The 9,248-nt window shown below is 45.7% G+C and overlaps 1 protein-coding gene across 9 annotated transcripts in view; it reads left to right on the top strand.

Annotated features, from left to right (window-relative positions):
- Bcl9 (BCL9 transcription coactivator) overlaps window positions 1–9,248 on the top strand; it is an 89,806-nt gene that overhangs the window by 55,939 nt on the left and 24,619 nt on the right. The gene's annotated exons all lie outside the window — the stretch shown is intronic.

Raw genomic sequence — 9,248 nt, 5'->3', positions numbered from 1 at the left:
AGAAGAAGAAGAAGAAGAAGAAGAAGAAGAAGAAGAAGAAGAAGAAGAAGAAGAAGAGGAAGGAGGACGAGGAGGAGGAGGAGGAGAAGGAGAAGGAGAAGGAGAAGAAGAAGAAGAGGAAGGAGGACGAGGAGGAGGAGGAGAAGGAGAAGGAGAAGGAGAAGGAGAAGGAGAAGGAGAAGAAGAAGAAGAAGAAGAAGAAGAAGAAGAAGAAGAAGAAGAAGAAGAAGAAGAAGAAGAAGAAGAGGAAGAAGAAGAAGAAAATAAATAAAAATAAATTTTTATTTATGTCCAGGTGTGTAGTAAGTCTGTGAGGATGTATGTCCAAAGTGCAAGTGCCCTTGGAGGCCAGAAGAATGGGTAAGAGCTGAAGTTAGGCATTGCAGGTGGTTGTGAGCCAACTGAAGTGCATGCTGAGGATCAAATTTAGGTCCTCCTGCAGCAAGTGCTCATAGCTGCTGAGCCACCTCTGCAGTCCCGTTTCCCATTATATTTCCCCAGCTATGCTTCCACTGACCCTACCATGTGTGCAGACAGGCTACAGTGGCGACAGAGCCAGCTCTGCTCAAGCCGATCAGCTTTAACCTCAGCTCCACACTTCCGGCTGTCGGCTTTAGGACAGTCACTTCTCTCATAAAGCAGTTCGTACCTCATGGGGTTTTCCTGTGTGTTAAATAAGATAATATAAATTGTTTGAGCGAGCGGTTGGCCTGTGCTAACTGCTCTGTAAATGACAGCTGTCACTCTGATCATTTCTAACACACTTTGCCTTTCCTAGTTTATGATTCACAGCTACATATCCACTGTGCTCTTTCCCTGTGTCTGACATGGCACCTTGTCTGTCCCTCCTGGTCATCTTCTCTTCCTGCATCCACCAGGTCTTATTCTTACAGGGCCATTTTACCCTCTGACCCTTCAAGAAACCGTCACTGCTTTCCCCAGACTCTCCGCCCAGGGTTTGTCTTCCTTTTCTCTAGAAGCCTGTGGTTTTCTTTTCTTTTCTTTTCTTTCTTTCTTTCTTTTTTTTTTTAAGCTTAAGCCCGTCTGTAATTCAATTAAGGTCTTAACTGTTATTAAACATTTTTTATAGTTGTTTCTTCAATTGAACTATATGATTTCTTCAGCTTCTATAGCAGTCTCCCTCACTCCTGCGTAATTTAACACCAATGATCAATGGTAAAAGATTAAACATGTAAAGCAATAAAAAGTTTAGCGCAGGAGTTCTTCCGTCGTCTGTATATTGCCCTCAGCTCCTATGAGTCAAGACCGATCCTGGCCAAATGACTTATTCTCAAACCCAGAGTGGAGCAAGGGCAGGGTGATGAAGAACACCCTCCCCGACCCCAGACCAAGGTCAGAGCTACTTGAGCTGGCAAAGCTTGCCTTTCTGGGCACTAAAGAGCTTGTTTTTATTTTCCTCTGACTTCTTGGCATCTCTCTGCAATTTCAACCCCTTCCTCCAATCCCAGAAGGGACAGATGCCCTCTGAGCATCTCTGCCTGCCTTCAATTTCTGAGAGAAGACCTCCAGGTTTCAAATTAGCTTTTTCTTTCTTCCCACAATATTCCTTGGGTGCAGTCAGCAGCCTCGAAGGATATGACTATGGTCAGATAACTTCTTAGAATAAAAGCAGAGTTCACCCTTTATTATGTTTATCCCAAGGGCTTGGGGGGAGTGATATCATAAACCCACAGGTATTTCTAATGGCAGAATTTAAAGGATCAGGCCAGGAGCATTAAAGAGATCTCAGTGAGTAAGGATGAGTGTAAGAATGGAGGGAGCATTGTGGGGGATTTCTCGGGGCCCCTAAAATCTCTCCTTCCCATCCACCCCACTTTGGACACTCTCTCAGTAGCCAAACATAACAATAACCAACATCTACTGGGTAGTTATTTTGTCTACTTTGGGTAGTATACATACTATCTGTATGTAGCCACTCATACTCACTTATTCCCACAATGCTCGGGGAAGAAAACTATCATCCTTACTCCATACCACAAGGTCTGGTACAGTCAAGTTCTTTTTCCTAAGATCACAGCTTACTGACCATGAGCTCCTCCGCCCAGAAGTAGCTTTCACCAGATATGCATTTTGGGAAAGCAGAGAAGAACCCTCTCTGAGGAAAACCTAGATGCCATTATAGCAAACAAGGTACCGCCCCTCTGCTGTGTGGGATGCTGCATGGGGGCGGGTGCATTGGCTGAGCTGCCTATCTGAAGCTCTTGTGCCTCTGCCTCAATGAAGCAGGCTTTCCTTTGCCCTGCCCCCTCCAATAATGGATCTCCTCTGATTGCCATTTTGCTTTCTTGCCTGTGAGCCGCCACTCACTCATCACCCCCTTTCTTGCTTTGTGGCTATTTATATACATTGTCACATAGCTGAGCTCTTGCCCATTGCTGAGTCCTCTGCTTGGCTGACTCCTACGCATTCCTTAAGATTCTGCTCGGGTCTTTTTGCATTAAGTCTCCTGTCTACTTAGATATATTTCTATCGCATGCATCCAGCACCCAGTATTTATCCGTATCAGTTATTATAACTGATTATAAATGTTTACTTATCAGTATTTCTAACCAGACTCCAGATCCCAGCATCAGGGGAGAAAAATGCACTTTGTTTCCTTTTCTATTTTGAATTTTTAGTATTTTGCAGGAGGCATACAGTGGACACTTACTCAACATTTTCATTTTTAAATGAAAGAACTGTCCAAGTCTGATGAACCTCACACACAGGATTGATCCCTTAATATGTCCTGCCTTTAGTAGGCCCTTGATAAAAATAGCAATGATATATGATTCAAAAACAAAGCAGGCATAAGCGTCTGCTCTCAGGTGGGAAACTGGGATGTTCAACAAGAGGTAGCTGGTGTTCGAGACTGCATATTTAGGTGTGCTTTCAAGTTGTGATGTAAAGAGCTGAATTGAGTGAGGAAGAAAAAGGGAAGAAGTGTTGCCTGAAGTTCTTTCTTTCCTTGTTTGTTGTTGTTGTTTTGTTTTGTTTTTTTTCAAGATGGTTTCTCTGTGTAGCCCTGGCTGTCTTGGAACTAGCTCTGTAGACCAGGCTGGCATTGAACTCACAGAGATCACCTGCCTCTGCCTCCTGAGTGCTGGGATTTAAGGAGTGTGCCATTCTTGCCTGGGAGTTTCCTGGCTAAAAAGTATATCCAATATCCAGACTCAGGTCCACATGACTCGGAAGCCAGTGTCATTGCTATTATACCATATTGTTAGGTTCTCAGAGTAGATGGCCACCAGAGAACCAAGGTGGCCTCAACAGTGAGTCCTGGCTAAAGGAATGGGCACTGCCTAAACTGGAGGATATGTGGACATCTTTAGGAAGTTCTGTTAGGAAAGTGACTGACTGACAAATCAAGAGACTGGAACCAGGATTGTCTGTCCAACCATCCCCACTTGGAAAACAGAAAAACAAAATACCGGATTAAAGGAGAAATTTCTGGCTGCTGGTGACTAAGAATACACAGAGTAGGAGAGGTGGAGTCAGGATTACCCTCACTTTGGGGCTAAGTGAAAATACAGAGAATTGAGAAACATGACTTGACTTTGAAAGATACCGAATTTGGTTTTGACCTCTTCATGGCGATAAGCTGAAATACATACAGCATCAAATTCAAGTGAGGCTTGAACTAGACCTTGCCATGGAGTGGGTGTGAATGTGGGGTTGGCAGTCAGGGGAGTCCGGGGAGGTCAGGGTGGTGGTGCTGGTCATATGCAAAAAGAGATGGCTGAACTTGGGAGAGCAGGAGAGGAAGAAAGAGTCAAAGACCTTCGAAGCATCTGCAGTGAGGGACAAGCAGAAACGCTTCAGTCAATGAAGAAGACAAGCCTAGAATAGCATCCCTGTGGGAATGGAAAAGGCTGGAGGAGAAGGCTGAGGTGGGAAGACAGTTACTAGTGGACTTGGCACCAGTTAGACTGTATCAGGAGGATGGGATGTACTGGTAGCCTGGCTGGAGTATTTACAAACAAAGAAACCACAGTGTGGGTTGTGTTTTTGATGGATTTGGATGAAAAGAAAGGGGAAAAGGGTATCGCTTTAAGATTTTACTAAAGAAAGAGATAAAAGCCAAACAGAAGGCAAAAACGGCTTTGCATGGTTCTCCCAAGGTGGGATGAAGCCAGACGGGCCTTACAACGTAGCAGCAGTAGGGATCACACTTGGAATAGTTTCTACAGGAAATTACACAGACAGCAATGAGAACATATACAAGGATCAGTAGGCAAAAAGTGAAGAAGTTTAATTTATGCTTCATTGTCTGCTTTCCACTTGGGATCCATTTTCCAGCTCAAGATGGTTCTAGTGCTGTCTGGCACTAATGTAGAAGCAAAGTCCAGTTACACACAGGAAGCCGGGACTCCCACTGCTTGGTGGGTGGTCAAGAGTTCAAGGGAAGCTGCCTGGATAAAGACTGCGACCTGCGACCTGCGCGCAAAGTGTGATGCTCTGCAACTACAGAGAAACTGAAGAGGTTCTTTGTGTGAAAGGGACAGGGCCCAAGAGCAAAATTAAATATGTATAGACAGAGAACAGGATTCCTAAGAAATGCCCAGAAGGTAATCAAATGAGTAGAAGCATTTAGAATCATTGCTTGGGGAAGTGGTTAACAACAGAAAGTGAAATAACAAATTAGTGGAACTTGGCAAGGGAGAGGGAAGTGGGACTCTAAGGATAGGTATGAGGAAGTAGTATGAAAATGGAGATTATAGCCCAGTGGGAAAGCCCCTGCCGGGCAGGCATTTAGTCCCTACCTTTAGTGCTCAGCACTGAAGACAGACAGCTCAGCAGTTGAGAGCACTGCTGCTCTTCCAGAGGACCTGGGTTTGATTCCCAGCACCCACATGGAGGCTTAAGACCATATTTAACTCCAGTTCCAGGGGATCCAACTCCCTCTTATGGCCTCTGAAGGCACCAGGCACACATGGTCTATAGATATACAGCCAAGCTAAATATCCATTCCCACAGCTTTTATATTGCTTGCTTGTTTGTTTGTTTGTTTTTCTGTATGAAGATGAGGAGCTTTGGGGAGAAGTGGGTGAAGCACACGGAGCGCTTAGGTTGTGTCTTGTTAAGCTGTGTGGACTACAGCCAACCAGGAAAAAAGAAGAGTGGAGCATCAGCACCAAGTCAGCCATTTACAACTCTGGGACACGGGCAGGTTGACTGTCACATGGCTGGAATATTAGGGAGTAAGATGAGGAGGCCAGAGACAGGACCACATCGGTTAGAGCATGAGATAAAGCTGAGTGTTAGCTTCTGGGGGATCTGCCCATCACCCCTCGGGTCCATCAGAGGATGGGTCAGCGCCCACTATCTGCAGATCACGGGTCGCTCCAGGAGAAGGTGCAGGAGGGAAGGCTAGGGAACAGGGACTCCAGCCCCAGGAAAAAGACAGCCCTCCATTTTGTCAGGCAAAGATGAAGCTCTGAGGTTCTTCTGTGAATTTTCATGGAAAGCTGTTTCTCCTTCATGACAGCCTAACGAAGAAGTGTTTCTGGCTACATCATCTCAGCACTGGGCAAGTGACAAGAAACCATTCCATTCTAAGCCTGCATTTTTCAGTCAGCGTGACCCTCAGTGGCATTCCTTCAGCATTGAAATTCACCAATTTTGAACAGTGAGGAGGATAATGAATGAGCGCAGCGAGAAGAACCTATGGGCTTGCCGAGGGCTTTGACCCCGGCGAGAGTTTGTTAGGAACTACTGTAACCCTGACACTGGCTGGCTGAGTGGCTCAAGCTTGCTCAGTTTTAATTCCATCACTCCTAAGGTAACTAACTGCCTGTTCTCTCTGACAGTCACTAATACTGTTGGGAATGAATAGTTCCTAGGACTTCAGACTGTGCTGTGGTCACTAATACTGTTGGGAATGAATAGTTCCTAGGACTTCAGACTGTGCTGTGGTGCGCCGGACTCACATCCTACTCCCTCACAGCAAGAGCAATCTTGGCAAATCATTAAATTTCCACATCAAAACTGTCATCTAAGAGCATGGAGAGATGGCTCAATGGTCAAGAGCACTACTGTGCTCTTCCAGAGGACCCGGGTTCAAGTCATAACCTTCGTATGGTGGCCCACAGCCTTTTATAACTCTCATTCCAGGCTATCTGATAGAACCCTTTCTGGCCTCTGTAGGCACTGCACACATGTGGCACACAAACATACATGCAGGTAAAATACCCTTACATATAAAAAAATTAAAAAATATTTTTTAGAAAATCTTTTATCTAAGAAACAAGATAGATTCTTCTCCATTATAGTATTTAGGCACTGATGAGACAAGAGCTTTTGTCCCTTTACTTTGGAAATAGGTGTCCATGGCCAGGTGGTAATGTTGCATACTTTTAATCTCAGCACTTGGGAGGGAGAAGCAGGCAGATCTTTTGAGTTCGAGGCCAACCTGATCTACAGAGCGAGTTCCAGCATAGTCAGGGCTACATATTACAACAGAGAAATGCTTTCTTGAAAAACCAAGAGAAAGAAAAGAAATAGGTGTCCCGACAGAAAAGCCTGGTCTACTGAAGAGCTAAGAAGTCAGACTTGGCAGCATCCCGGCCTGGAGGCCGTTGTGTGTTTATGGGCCTTACAAGAAGCAAGATTCACTGAGAGGAGTCCAATCTAGTCTACGGAAAGCCTGTATTTTTTTTAGCAGTTTTGCCATTTGGAGGAAGGAGGATTTCACAGAGTTACTGAAGTAGTAAAAACATCCCAAGACTTCTGTTTACAAGATGCTTTTAGAAGGGTCTCTCCCTGATCCACTAGTGCTTATCCACGCACAGTCTGTCAGGCCCTTGACACCAAAGGCAGGCCTTTATCCAGTGAGAGCAGATGTGTGGACATTAGAAAATTCAGAGAGCAAATACTCTAGTGAAAGAAACTATTGAGCAGAATATATGATATTTTAAAACGCATTTCTGTCCTGTGTGTAATATAGCTAAACTAACATGGCTGTGGAGCTGCTAACCTTTACATTTCCTGATTTTTTTTTAGCACGCTTAAGGTCTCGTTGCTAGTGCTTGTAGCCTAGTGTTGTGCATGTGATCCTTGTCTTCATTTCCCTTCCAATTCAGTAAATAAATTTTTGAACTTTAACACATGGTTGCAAGAGAGTTTAATGCCTAGCAAAGAACAGTTAAGTTATTTGTTTGTTTGTTTGTTTTTGTTTTGTTTTAAGTTCATTATTGTCACAGTCTGCCCTTTAGCTTGTTGACCAGCAGTGACCCGAACTGGAATACCGGAGTCATGCTGGTGTTATGTCAACTTGACACAGCTAGAGTTATCTTAAAAGAAGAGCTCAATTGAGAAAATGCCTCCATACAATTGATTCAGCTGTAAGGCATTTCTTAATGGTTGATGGGAGAGAATCCAGCCCACAGTGGGTGAGACCATCCCTGGGCTGGTGGTCCTGGGGTCTATAAGGAAGTAGGCTGAGCAAGCCATGGGAAGCAAAGCAGTAAGCAGCAAACCTGGAAGCTCCTGCACCAGCTCCTGCCTCCAGGTTCCTGCCCTGTTTGACTTCCCTCAGGGATGGACTACAATGTGAGAGTGTAAACCAAATAAGCCCTTTCCTCCCCAGCTTGCTTTTAGTCACCATGTTTCATCAAACAATAGAAATCCTAATGAGGACAGAAGTATTTTGGCAGTGGCGTTCTTTTAAGAATACAATCTATGCGAGCCGAGACCCTTTCCTTACACTAGCAATTCCAAATGTCTCTTACATACTTCTAGTTTGGTTGTCTTTTCTCATATTCACATGTGACTTTTTCCTCATGCCGCTTTTACAGAGGTTCTTAGCTATGTGGACTCTAATTTCTAAAGCCAAACGTTGACAGCTCCCTCCCCCCAAAACCCTCCAACTTTATTTCTTATTTGGACTCCATTTGCTCTTAGGTTTATATCGTTTAGACCTACCTGACTCTCTTTTAACATTTATAAACTCAGTCTCAAAGAGGAAATGTCTTGGCCACAGTTGTTCAGATTCTAAGCCAGGGAGAAACTGTATGGAAACCCACACGGCCAGTCGTGAATTTTGAGTAGACTGGAAAGTAGTGTGTGAACTTTATTATTTAGGGTTCTGTTATACCATCCTTTACAACAGCACTGTTCTTTAAAAGGGCACCACAAGGAAGGTTCCCTATTTTATATAGAGAAAAGGGGAGACAGTAGTGGCTGTCCTGGTTAAATCCATTTAGGCCTTTTGGCTATGTTGCTTTCTTCCATCTTCGGGGAAACTATGTACATTCTCAGGTACACAGAATTCACTTAACTATGTTAGAAACGCTTTGGACCAGTGCACAGAGTTGCAAGAGCATCTTTAAGATCGACTCGTCAAAGTACAAATTCGAACATTAGTAGGGTTTTGTGGGGAGGGCAGACAGTAACGATGGCTGGTTAAGGTAACACCGGCCCCACAAAATGAGGTTACCAGGAATCTGAACAACGCGCATTAACCAAAATGTGAAAAAGTGTGATCTAATGAGCTAACATCTAACTTCACAGGGGTAGTGCTAAACGCGCCGCCGTCGAATTCTCAACAACAAAGCTCTTCCAAAAAATTAAGGGAGTGATACTGTGGTTGGGAGAAGACCTAGGGGCCCCGGGCAGAAGGTGCTCTCTGGAAACCCAAGGTAGTGCTGGACAGGCAGGGCGGGGCGGGGCAGGGCTCGAGGTGAAGGAGACCTTGCTCTAGCCACAGCGCCCGCAGGACCCCAGAGAGTCTGTTCTGGGAAGAGGGAGAAGAGTGCAAGCCGAGGGGGCCTGCTTTCCAGAGGGGAGAAAGCCCTCACTGGCAAAGGTAGAGCGGACACCGAGGGGCGGATGGGTGGGCTGGTAGAAGCAAGGCGGATTCGCAGTGTAGAGGCGTGAGGAGGTGGCATGTAGACTAGGGACTAGGCCCGGCCCTGAGCGGCGGGAGAGTGAAGGAAGACCGGGTCCTTCTGCAGCTCCTAGTTAGTTTCTGTCAAAGATGGCCAAATTCCACTCTGCCCTTCCCCCTCCCGCTCCTTTTCTAATCCCCTTCGGTGGCTCCCAGTACTGCTGGAGGCCATGGGGAGTCTGGGTGAGTGAGCGCCGGGAGGAGGGTGAGGAAGGAAGACAAGCTCCCCGCCGCACCACCCGCCCCGTGGGTCCTGCAGGAGGATCTTTGAGTTGAAAAAAAGAGGGTTCTGTGGCTTTAAACCGGGGAGTGGGCGTCACCGCGGGGGGACCCGGTGACTAGCCGGGGCGGGGTGGGAGGG

The sequence above is a fragment of the Mastomys coucha genome, unplaced genomic scaffold (genome assembly GCF_008632895.1).
Source record: "Mastomys coucha isolate ucsf_1 unplaced genomic scaffold, UCSF_Mcou_1 pScaffold16, whole genome shotgun sequence".
Taxonomy (NCBI): Eukaryota; Metazoa; Chordata; class Mammalia; order Rodentia; family Muridae; genus Mastomys; species Mastomys coucha.
Note: the sequence above shows the minus strand (reverse complement) of the source record. Positions and strands in the feature narration are given on the sequence as shown.